The sequence below is a fragment of the Mus caroli genome, chromosome 6, assembly GCF_900094665.2.
Source record: "Mus caroli chromosome 6, CAROLI_EIJ_v1.1, whole genome shotgun sequence".
Classification (NCBI taxonomy): domain Eukaryota; kingdom Metazoa; phylum Chordata; class Mammalia; order Rodentia; family Muridae; genus Mus; species Mus caroli.
The window spans coordinates 81158683-81172120 of NC_034575.1; the positions used below are offsets into that span (position 1 = coordinate 81158683).

At 38.6% G+C, this 13438-nt stretch overlaps 1 protein-coding gene and 1 non-coding gene across 4 annotated transcripts in view; one reads left to right on the forward strand and one right to left on the reverse strand.

Moving 5' to 3' along the window:
* Exoc6b (exocyst complex component 6B) overlaps positions 1-13438 on the reverse strand; it is a 424430-nt gene that overhangs the window by 371568 nt on the left and 39424 nt on the right. The window lies entirely within an intron of this gene.
* Positions 3449-3553, forward strand: LOC115031442. The gene has a single exon (XR_003837067.1). It is a non-coding gene; the product is annotated as a small nucleolar RNA U13 (small nucleolar RNA).

A 13438-nucleotide genomic window follows, 5' to 3' on the forward strand; every position in this document is an offset into this window, starting at 1 on the left:
ACAACTAGAGAGAAACTTTAAGTTACCTTGTCAGTGACCAGTTAACATAATGATGTGTAATACAACTCTCACCAATGAAAAGGGAAAACTGTTAGTGAAATGCCAAAGTTGGGGAGGGAAGTGTGTAAAAAGTTGCTTTTCCTACCATAAATACTGCCCTGTAGAAATAAGACACTTACAGGCAGGTGACGCAACCATACTAAAATGAGAGGAAATGGTGCCAATAATCTAGGCATAGAAAGGGGAACGTGTACAAAACACCTGAGTCCTGGACTGTGAAGAAATTCTCACCAGCTGTCTCCAGATACTCCATTTGTCAGTCAATTACCAATTATTTAAATCACTTTCCCTCAATCCTCTGCTATTTGCATAGTAAAGTATCCTAGAGGACAGCATGTTGTTCAGTTTGCAAAGGCAAATCAAAGAGACAAACAACAATAGGTATCCACAGTTTGTTAAGGACTCCAGCCTCAACTATCCTTCCCTTTCCTTCCATTTCAAAGTAAATCTCATTCACTCTTAAAACCACAGTTCACACCTTCCTTCTTCCGAAGAGCCATTTCTAATCACTTAGCACCCTTCATTCCCACCTCCTCTGTAACTAACTGCCCTCACAAAATTTATTAAACTATATCATGATGGTCTGTTCAATTATCAGTCTTCTTATACTAAAACATTAGTCCTCCCTTGTGCAANGACTGTCTTACCCATTTTATCTCCGGGTGTTTTCACAGGGCCTGAAGTGGAAAGATTTTCCCACTGAAGAGGACAAAAATGGATACAAAGAGGAAATGTAAATCAAGCAATGGATGTGGATTTACCCTTGTTTCAGAGATGGCTGCAAGAGTAATTAATACAGGAGACCAAACATATCTACTCATATGTCTTAAGACCAAGAAAAACTCAAGACACAAAGAACTGAACATTTTCAGTTTGGAGTTTTGGTTTTGATTATCCAAGAAAAAGATTCCAGAGTTTGTTCTGGTCTTTTCTTTTTCATATATCTTTTTTAACTTGTCATGGCTTTATCCCTCAAACATTTTCTTCTCATTAAACTCCATAAAAGAATCATTAGCATTTTTGTTTACTCCAAAAGTTAAAAATAAAGTGGAAAAACACATTTGAGCATGATGTTGAAAGAGAACNACAAGAGGTCAAAAGGAGTTTATATCTCTACTTACTTCAGTATGTCTACTGATTGTATTCAGACTTCAGGATTATAAATTGGACACTCTGGGTACAGGACAAAATAGACCACTGCATACCATCATCAATACCTGGAGATGCATATTGTAATTAATGAAGTCTAAGGTGATCACAAAACATCTAACAGTTAATACTGTTGATCTGTCAACTTGTCTAGAATAATGTAGGAGACAAGCCTCTGGGAATGTCCATGATGCAGTTTCTAGGTTAGGTTAACTAATTATGGAAAGGCGTACCATTTAAAGGGCTGGCTGGAGCAGTGGTTCTCAAGCTTCCTAATGCTGTGGTCATTTAATATAGTTCCTCATGTTGTTGTGACCCCCAACCATAAATTTTTTTGTTAACTGTAATTTTGCTACTGTTATGAATCATAATGTAAATATCTATGTTTTCTGATGGTCTTAGGCAACTCCTATAAAAAGTTCGTCCCCCACCAAAGGGGTCTTGACAGGTTGAGAACAGCTGGGATAGAGTTTGTGACTTCAATAAAAAAGGAAGAAGCAAGCTGAACCAGCTGAGGTGCCTATTTAACATATCAAAGTAGACCTGGCCACCAGGTTCTCTGCAACCCTCAGTCCCAACCTGTTACAGGGTAGGGCTAGCATTCATCCCTCCCACCCCCAACCAAAACTTTCTCCAGCCCAGGGGCTAAACTGCCCTTCCCCTAGCTGTTCTTCCCTCTATAATCCAACCATTTTGGTTACCTATTCCTTTAGTTTATTCTCTTGCCCAGTCTCTTGGTCCTGGTCAGTGGCTGCTGTGCCCTCTCCCCTGCCCCTCTCTCCACACATGGCTCTCACGGTCTTGTCCACTCTGGACTCTGCCACATGCCCCTGCCTCTGACTGTGCTCCTTCTTACCTAAATTAAACTTTCTCCTCCATCATACCTAGGAGTAGTCATGTTCTTTCCTTTTTTATTTTTTTTTTCACTCAAACACCAGTATCTAATTGTCAGAACACAGTCTACGAATGAAGCTGTGTGAGATTTTTGAGACCTTGTGAGAAAACACCGAGAGAGACAGAGAGAGACAGAGACATACAGAGAGAGACATAGAGAGACAGACAGAGACACAGAGAGAGACAGAGAGACAGAGAGAGACAAAGAGAGAAACAGAGAGAGACAGGAGTAAACAAAACAAAAGCCGTGTAGCATCTGTTCATTCCTCCATAACATGNGCTGCTCGTGGGATGTGCTTCCNAGCCCTCCCAGATGTCCTGACAGGAGCAGGGTTTACTGGAGCTTACACATCGCCCTACCCACTGGTATCCAGAATGGTGTTCCCAAGCATGACTTGCCCCAGGACATCAGTCTATGGCTTAAACTCATGTGACCTTTGCTCTTCTGACCTTGCTTAACCCTCAAGAATATCCTCAAACTATAAATTGTCTGATACTCTGAATAAAGTTGGCTATTGCATGATACTATAGTCCACCTCATTTTTGGACTCTACTCTCCCAGGCCAGCTAGAGCAGTAACATTTCATAACCTTATTTTCTGGCTGTGGTGCATTACAACCAACCACCTTCTATCTTGCCACCCTGCCTTTCCCACCATGATGAACTGTATCCTCTTAAACTGGGAGCCAAAACAAAGCCCTCCTCCTTGAAGTTACTTCTTGTCAAGTATTTGATCAAAGCAATACAAAAGGCAAGTAATATAATATCTAAATGGTTTTGTAATACCGCACAAGAGCAAACACAATCCAGCACTTTTTCTGTCTTTGCAGATCCCAATGTATCTGACTGGCTTCACCGAGACTGCCCATATAACCAAGAGGATGCTCTAAGGGAATTCTGTCTCGGGCAAGAAAGAAAGTCAAAGGTGGGCACTTCAAAAAACCAGAGTCGGGGGCAGCTTCAGCTGGCACCTAGCCAAAGAGCCTTCCAAAGAATGTGACTTGGGTTAAATACAACTAGAAAGTCTCAGAAGAGGAAAATTTGTCATAAAATATCCAAATCAACAACAGAAATCAAACAGGAAATAAGCCAATAGAAGCAAAGATAGTCCAANTTAAGTCTACAGAGCCTGTCATAACTAAAACTTGGGTACTGTCCTGTTGGGACAAAGCAGCAGCAGCATCTGAAGATACAGTCTCAGCAAAGCTTGTCAGTGCCTTTATCACTTCCTCTGTACAAATTCCTGTTAAAAGCAAAAGGATTTATTCCATTCTGTTTTTTTTTTTTTAGCTGAATCATGAATGTTACTAATTATAAGATTAGAAATAAGAGTACTTGAGGTGGGATCTTTTTTTAGTTCAGAAGTAAGATGATTAAGTATTTGCATCATTGTGTGACACATACCACCCTCAAACCTTGTTATGAAGTTGGGTACATTACCCATTTGACATGAGAAAAACAAAAAGAATGCCTAAGGAAGTTGCGTGACTAAATTCCTGAGCTACACAGTAAGTCATCCTGGGATACAAAGAGATCCTGTCTTTAAAGAAATTAAAATTAACTAATTTTTAAAAAGAATGAATGAATGAGCACGGTAGTGTATACCTGTAAATCCAACATTNTAAGATCTAAGTAGGAGGATCACTGCAAGTTCAAGGCCAGCCTAATCTCCAAAGTGAATCCAACTAAACAGAGCAATTTAATACTCCAAAATTAAGTCCCTAGCACTGAAAACCCTGAGGGACCAATAAAGNATAATAGAGTTGTTTCCATTCAAAAAAATGTAATCGAAAACAAAGTAGCAAAATAAGATGGTGCTCCCCTGGAGCAATGCAAAGCATTAGACATGCTATGAAAAACACTTCCAGTAGTAAATCTTAAAAATCTAAACTAAGGCTCTAGACCATTAGTGCATGACTCTGCAGTAGAGAAAATAAAAACCATCTCCAGTGACTGGAGTAAAAAGGAACAGAAATCAAAGAGACAAATGAGGGGACCTCAAAATAACTAAAACCAAGATACCTCAGTGAAAAAAGGGAGCTTGCAAGGAGACCTCCCTCCTCTGGTATTGATTCTGGTTGCAGGAGAAAGAAAAACTTCTAGTCATTGTAAACAAAAGAGTAAGTCTCATAGTGATACTATTAATATCTGTACAGTCAAAAAATGTCAAATTCTTCATTTTAGGGGCAGGTATGGAGGTGCATCTTTTATCCCAGCACTCAGGAAGTCAGAAGTAGAAGGATCAATTGCTTGAGTTCAAGTTCAAACCATGCCTGGGGAACATAGCAAAATATCATCTCACAATAATAATTGTTATTTATTTCAGAAGCAGTCTCCTTCCCAATGTCCAGATATAACTGACTGAATGAACATAAATCTTCCCTAGAGAAATATAGTTTAATCCATATTTCTAAGACTTCTGAGAAGTACTAGTTCTTTAAAGTAGAATTTAAGTATCAAAAAACAAATCTTAGAACATGGATAGTTTAAAAACAAAACAACAACAAAGCTTAAAAATAATAAAAAATTATTTACCCAGGCTTAAAACTGATATGTGTAAACTAAAAATAACTGATATATTTAAAGAAATAGCAAACATTTAAACCAAAACAAAAACTTAAACATTTAATCCCAAAACTGAAGAAATTACAAAATCGCTACCAAAAGCAAATAGGTAGGGCCAGCAAGGTGACTCAGAAGGTAGAGGTGCTCACCTGCTGCTAAGCCTCACAGTCTGAATTCCATTCCTGGGACCCACATAATAGAAGGAAAGAATCAAACCTGGCAAGTGTCCCCTGACCGCCACCATGGAACACACACACAGACATGTATAAATAAATGTAATAATAGTCTGGTTTTAAAGGAATAAACTACAAAACCTGTTGAAACACCTGGTTACCCTTCATTTAGAGAGGTACAGAGTGAGTTATTCCTTCGCAGGCATGGTATCACCATTTCCCACTTAACCCTAATATTGACAATAAAAATCTGAACTGACCTTGACCCTAGGAAACCATGAGTGGTTGGGAGTAAATTCCATCAAAAGTATTATCCTTCCATCTTCCCAAACCCCTCATTCTATCCTCCAGTCCCACTGGAAAACAGGCCTAAGAATGAATGAGCACCATTAAGGACATTTCACTGGTAGAGGGTTACTATTCGTTTGCTTGAAAATTTTTATTTGTTCATTATCTTTGAAAGGCACCACATACATACGATTTATTTACATGCGTTTCACTCCCACAGGACCATGAATTCCTTGAGAGTTCACACCCGGATCAATGCCTACATTCCACAGAGAAGGCTTTATAAAGTGACACAGGGCCTATGGCAGAACCCAAAGACGGTTCAACTTTCTACGAGAACAGGCACTAGGGATGATAATGAACACTCTGACTAAGAAGTAAATTTGAGTCCTATTACTGCAAATNACCTGTACTTCAGCTAAGTATTAATACAGAAAGAACCAGAGGAAAAGAAGAAAGAAGGCTCAAGGGAATTTCTTATAGAANAATGTCTGGGAATAATTTGTTATTTCCCTAGCTCTCCTCTAGTCCTTCTGGAAGCTGGGAGCAACAAAGGCTGGCTGGTTCCAAGAGGAGCTGGTGTTTCTAGTCCTTACTGCCAGTTGAAGGGGGAGGGTGACAGCAGTCCCTAAGGGCTTTTAGGAAAAATTGCTTCCAGGTGGAAATTTTTTATGGTACTATGCAGCCTGCAGCACTGCTCCCCTTCTCCCCCTGCCTTCCTTCACAACTACTGATGATTAAACCATGGACAATCAGGCTGCAACAATGGAAACAGCCAGACAACTTCCAAACAACATGGTTATATGCTCCAAATTATCAAGTTTACTCTCAATTCACTGGCAAAGTTTTGTTTTGTTTTTAAAGGAAAGGGCAAGGTGGTGTTTATTAAAGATTTGTGGAAGTAGCCAAGAACTCTCTATTATAATGATAGGCATCAGTACCCAACCAGCCCCACATAACACAGACATAGAAATAAGAAGGGACAATCTTCCGTGTCCTGTTACCTACAGATTTTTATAACTTTAGTCTGGCCTGGATTGAACACTCCATTAAGCCCTTCTGTCATCATAAGAGTACACAGGGAACTTTGACCTGGTGTCATGATGAAAAGCTAGATCAGTTTACACCTGAAAGTGGTACTGAAAAGGTTCTGTCTGTCTGTCTGTCTGTCTGTCTGTCTGCCTCTGAAATCAAAGTGAATGTGTGCCAACTCGAAGTGGGGGCTATATTGCTAGCCATGCAAAAAGCAGAGAAAAATTAATCCTATGACACTGACCGAATCTGGGCAAAANTGTTCCCATGACACTAAAACTGAAAAGGATANACCTAGTTCAGCATTTCTAAATCATAATAAAAGGAAGCATCTTTTAAATGTGTCAAATGTCAAATGAACATTTCTCATATAGTAACTCAGCTATCCCTCAAATATAACTCTGGTGGTTTGAATAAGAATGGCCCCATAAGCTCATATATTTCAATGCTTTGTCATTTGAAAGAGGCACTATTTGAGAAGGATTAAGATGTAACATATGGTCTGGTTGAAAGAAGTGTGTCAATAGGGGAGGGCTTTGAGGTTTGAAAAGCATATGGCAAGCCCAGAGTCTCTCTCTTCCTGCTGCCTGTGGATCTAAATGCAGAACTCTCAACTACGTCTCCAGCACCATGTCTATATGCCACCATGCTCCCCGCCATGATGATAATAGACTAATGCAGTGAAACTATAAGCAAGGCCCCAGTTAAATGTTTTCTCTCATTAAAGTTGCTGAGGTCATAGTGTCTCTTCACAGCAATAGAACAGTGACTAAAGTAATAATCCTCCTAGAATAGTTATTACCACCAGTCTGCATATGAAGCAATCTTTCCAGACTGCTATTACACAGAAACAGTTCCCTTTGTTACTACTACAATTACCACAATNTTATCAAGAACAACAAAATGAGCTTGCTGGGGGCAGTGCATGCCTCTGATCTCAGCACTTGGAAGTCAGAGACATTCGGATCTCCGCAAGTTTGAGGTCAGTCTGCTCTACAGAGTAGGTTCCAGGACAGCCAAGGTACAAGAGATACCCTGTCTCAAAATAAAAGAAAAAAGAAAAGAGAAATATAAAAGGTGAGAGGAAAGGGGTTTTTTTTTTTTTTTGAAGAGTAAAAAAAAGAGAAAGCAAGATGAGATGAAATCAACAAGGTATTTAAACCATATGTCCATTCAACAGCTAGGTAAATATATCGAAATACTTACATTTACATTCCTAGAGGGAACAGAAGGGACAGTAAGAAAAATCATTTAAAGAAATAATAATAAATACCTAGATAAATGTGACTCCAACTTTTTGTGCTGTCTGTTTGTTTGTTTGTTTGTTTGTTTGTTTGTTTGAGGCAGGGTCTCACTATATAGCCCTAATCGCCTGGAACTCACTATACTGATCAGGCTAACCTGGAACTCAATCTGCCTGTCGCCGCCTACAGTACTCTGGGATTAAAGGTGTATACCACCATGCCTGACTTTGACTCTTACTTTGTTTTATAACCTTTCTGTTTCTAATATTTTCCTTAAAGTGTAATTTTTAATGATTGAACAAAGAAATTCCATTTTAAAATCTAGAACAGTACTAGAGTCACAGTAAATCCTAAGTAAGATAGTAACTAAAATAAACAGTAAACGAGAACAAACACTTTGGGGTTAACATGAGACCAAATTCTTAAAATTTTATCAAAATAAAATAAAAATGAGAACCATGGAGTGGCAGCCAGAGGTAGTAGCATACCCTTGTAATCCCAGCTCTCAAAAGGAAGACACAAGAGGATGGTCCTAAGTTACAGAGCTACAAAACTGATCTCGGGGGTGGGAGATGATATGACTCAATTGTTAAAAGTGTTTATGTAAAATGCAAACGCCTTGGATTGCCCAGCACTGAATAAACCAGGCTGAAGACACAGCTCCANAATCCCAGCACTTGAAAGGCAGAAATAACAAGATCAAGTCAACCTTAGCTACCTACCAAGTTTAAGCCCAGCATATATGAGACTCTGTCTTAAGAAACAAAATATTTAAAGACTATAAAATACCTCGCCTCTCATCTGCTATAGGCAGGTGTGGGCAAAGNAGAGATGTTCTCTCCCCCTTTTCAGCACCCCAATCCCTTATCCCCCCTCCCATCCTCTACCCCTTGCTACCTGAAGCAGGCAGGCCCAATGTCATAAGAGCAGAGAACTGGCATCGACCCTCATCTACCATGGGGTGACATGGGGGAGGAAAAAATGCCCTCTACCCTCCTTACCCCTTGCCACTTGAGGCAGGTGGGTAAGTTGGCGCTGATGGAGGAAGAGCTGGTTCCACCCCTCACCAGNTGAAGCATTCTGGAGAGCACGCCCTGCACTTCACTGGGCAGCACAGTAGAGCTGACTATGGTGGCAAAAGTGTCAGTGAGCTAGCCACAAGGCACGAGAATGGGAGAGCTGACCCTGCCCTCTGCTTGCTGAGGCTCTGGGTGAGCTGGCTGGGCAGTGCTAGAGAGCTCACCCTGTCAGGCTACCGACTCAGCTTCCTCCCAGGCCCAGCCAGATCCAGGGCTTTTGAGTTGGTCCATCCCAAGATCTACCCCATGGAACTAGTGAAAGGGCCAGTCCTCCAGATCCAAAGTTGCAGGATCTCCATGACACAGAGCAACAACTCTGAGAGGAGTCCCCAGAAGGATCCAGTATTGATAGTGTAGCAGAAGCCAGAAGCCTTGAAACAGACCAAAGACTCACTGCAATGAACATTTGCAAGTTAAAGATATGTGAACAAAAGGGTACACTGTGTGGCACACTATAGCTTCCATGACAAGACTTTATTATTGTTGTTATTATTATATCCTATTTTATTATATTTTGTAGGGAAGGTTGCAAGGGCAGAAGGCAGATAGGAAGGGTCAGGGCAATAAGTGGGATTGAGGTNCATGATGGGAAATTCACAAAGAATCAATAAAAAGTTAAAACAATAAAAAATAAAAATAAAGTGTCTTTTTCAACTACTCTCTTATTATTGACCATAATCTCAAAATTAATTTAATTAGTCTGTTTTCATTATCCCTCAAAAGGGACTTGGGAAAGGAAGAGCATCAGTGTTTGCTATGATGGAATCTCTTGTCTGTTTCTAAGAAATCTTACTTGTAAACTCAGAAAGTAGGCCTTTCTCTTGCTTCCTATTCTNTACTCATAATATACAAAAATTCTCTATCAACAGCATAAAATTATTAAAGACAATTTCATGGACTATGGTTACCAAAGTCTATAATCCTAGAACCAAAGAAACAGAAGAAGCAGGAAGATCACAAATTCAAAACTACCAGGGCTACATAGTGAGAGAGTCTGTCTCAAAAAGAAAAAAGAAACACACACACACACACACACATATTTGAGGGATGGTAGTGAATTAAATTTAAAAAATTTTTTTTTAACTTTCATGGTTTAGACCAGCACACATTTCCATTAGATATCAAATCAGCCTTCCCCGACCCCTTTTTTTCTCCTTTGAGGACAACCCAAAGAATAATTATTTTAATGGCTTCTGTTTAGTACAGCCACCTATAGAAAAAGAGGAAATCACAAAGGCGATACAATCTAATTTCACAGCATGACAAGTTTCTCCAGATCTCTTCATCAGCTACCAGTCCAGCCTATGCTGCCACATCTAGTTAGCTCACTCACTCACGCAGTCAGTCCCAGAGCAAGACCAACTGCAAAGTTCTTAAAGCCAAAATTTGCTTTCTTAAAATTTTTATCGTTTATCTTATTTTTACCCTCAAAAGAAAAAAAAATACAAAGACTAGGTCCTGATCCCTCTCTTCCCAAGCAACCCTCAAAAATTATTCCAATATCCAACATATAAGTACATTTCAATGCAAGTTTCCATTCTCAGGGCAAGTTTCAGTAGGGTCTATTCTTAAAACATAACAAAACAGGCCATGAGGCCCAGTGTTCAATAGCACAAGCTACAAAGCCAGACTTCTTAGATTCAAGTCTTGATTCTACAACTTATTAGCTGGTGACCATGGGCTAGTTTTTATATAATTCAAATTCCAGCTCAGGGAAATGCAGATTAAAAATAGCTACCACTTCATTCAGCAGTGTGCACACAAAAAAAAGGGAAATACAAATGAAGCACTACCAGCAGTGTCAGGGACACAATNCATCCTATAATATGGCAAAGTCTTTCTCTTTTTCCAGGTGGTTGGGGTGGGGATAGCATCTATGTAGCCCTGGCTGTCCTGGAACTTGCTCTGTAAACCAGGCTGGCTTCAAACTCAAGAGATCTGCCTGCCTCTGCCTCCCCAGTTCTAGGATTAAAGGCATGTACCACCACAGCCTGGCTTAATACTAGCACATTCTAAAGCAAACACAGTCAAACTAGGAATTTAACATCCCTCTCCAGTTTCTTGGCTTCTACTAAAAACAACCTAATGACATGCTTATTCACAGTCATACCCTATGCATGGTANCTATGCTCACACCAAATCTTCTAACGTCTTTATATATTGCTGCATGCATTCAACTGTTATTTTGACCCTATGATTTACAAGCTTTTATAATCACGGTCAATTATTCTAGTCTCTTAAGACCTTTCAGGACAATAATCTTTGTCATTCGATCTTCTCGAAAGCAGATTTGCTATGGAGAAGGAAAGAAGCCCAAGCAACTTCTAGGGTCTAAGGAAGAGCCCTGGAGACAGGAACACATGAATGGAAAGTTCTTTAAAGAGAGATAGGAAAAGGTTAATGTTAACCTTTAAGAAAGTGGAGGAAATAGACCTCACTTCCTCAGGCCAGTGTTCAGCCCCCAACTGTGTCTAACTTGGAAAGAACTTGTCATGAGCCAAGGCTTTTCATGTCCCTCCCTTTTGAAGGCACAATGGAAACAATTCCCCTAGAACAAAGGATTGCGTCAGTGAACTCTCTGCTCTTTCAAATTGGAAGGACAGTTGATTCACACCATGTGTCAGAGAGAAACACCAGTTAGAACCAAGTGAGATAAATTTTGAGCCTACAGAGCTGTTTAATATTAAACTGTAATAAATCATCTTTACAGCAAATTATAAACAAAATATTTTGTTTACCCCCCCATATGGTCTTTCCCTTAGAAAGAAATTTTAAGACAATTCATAATTTTTGAGGTCACAGATGCTCCACCAAGAAATATTTTTCAAATGTCAGCATCCAGACCCTTTGACTGTAAGACATTCCCAACACTGCCATAGTGCACGGTCTTCCTAGATGACCCCTTTTGTTCCAAGTTCAGGTTAGGCTAGTGGTCATGGTCCCAGTTTAGAACAGTTTTGTGATTAACTCTATTCAGAGGCACTTCAGTATTCACCCTATTCAATAATTTGTCTTAACATCTGAATGAAGAAATTAAATATATGATCAACTATATAAATGATACAAAACTATGATTTTATTCCTAAAACTGTGAAAGACAATCATACCTGAGGAACAATTATCTGTATGAATTTAGGTCAAGAAAGGTCTTAAAAATAACCTAAATAAAACTGAACAGACTAAATTCTAACAAAACTCAAATAATAACATTGAAAAATAAAAATTTAGGAAACACTACTTCAATAATGCTAATTTTTTTCATGAAGCATAACATGGTAAGAGAGATCTCTCTAAAAAAGCTTAGGTCACCAAAGCTATGATTAGTTCAATACAGGAACTAATAGACTATAAAGNGTCAAGAATGTATTACTTCCCAAAGTTCACATTTAGGACCATCTAAAAGCTATGAAATGGCACTGTCTCATTCTAGGTCTGCAGTGAATGGAGTAACTTGACGATTCAACTAATGACAGGTAATAGTTTTAAGTTGCACTAAAATGGGAAAAATAAACTTTTAAAAAGAGAAATATGATTATTAAATAATTAAATAAAATAATCAATGGCCTCAGGAAAGTAAATAGAATTTTTTTCTCAAAAATTTAGCATATTAGAAATGCTACATAGTCTAGACAATTTCCAATGATATGTTTCATTTGATATGTATTTACTAAAAACAAAATGAAGTTTAAGATGTTTCCCTTTGAGGAAGCCTATATTGTAATTAATGAAGGAATATACCAGAAACTACAGNTAATACTAATTACAATCTTGTATGGAAATTAGTACTAAAATCTATGTATCCACTTAAGCATTACACCAATATGAATTAAAAACAAGCAGTACAAAGCATCTGTCAGAAATGTGTTAGTGTTACTAAAAACAAATAATAAAAAAGTTAAAAATCTTAAAAGAAAAAGCAAGCACAGGTGGAGGAAAAGACACAAAACAACGGAATGACCACAGACTTCTATCAGCAAGCATACAAAGGAAAGCAGCCTGCTGGTGCTGAAGGAGACCCTGTAACCCTACAACTCTACATCCTTCAAAACCAAAGAACAAGACCACTGTAGACAAAATCTACCAGAATTCACTGAAAAGTGAACTGAAAGAAATATGAAAGAGAGATTTGTCACAGAAACTATAAAATATGATGTCTATCTGGATCTGCATAAAGAAACAGAGCGTGTGAAGTGGTAAATGTAAGATTTTATCATTTCTTTAATTTCTTCAGAAGGTAAATTTAAAATGAGATGAAGGAAGAAAAAGGAGAAAAGAAGAGAATGAGAAGGAACGGCAATTATGGAATTTATAAAGTGAAGAAGTGAACTGTATATTAATAATGCCCCAAAGACAAATGAAGCATACCGTTATAAGAACCTTACACCAAACAGGAAAGGGAAATATACTATTTAAACATAGAGGCTGATAAGGAAAAGACATAATATTAAAACCTACAACAACTACCAAAAACAAATACAAACCCCTCATAAGATGTACCTTGTAAGCCAACAAGAGTACAACTGAACCCTGAAATAACAACCTGGCTGTCCTAACTCAGTTAATGAGAATAAAAAATCAAAACAAAAACATCAGCAAAGGTGACAATAATGAACAGAGGAAACGTGGACAAAGAACAGATGGACAAACAAAGCAAACAGAAAGATGATGGATCTAAGCCTATCACACAGTTACTAATGCAAACTATCCCTTCCCTTCTTGGCTTCTCCCCCCCTCCCCCCCACAACGAGAGCATCTACNACTTCTGAGTGGTACTCGGATGAAACTTCATTGCTTATGTTCATCCTGCTTTGAGGATCCCTGAGCTTCTTGATATTTTTTAATTTTCTGTTTTTTGTGCCGCCCCCAATCTATAAAAACGAAATACAAAAACATTTATTATCCATTATAGTATCTCTAGTTTCTGATTCCTAGTGATAGAACAAAAGAAAAAAAA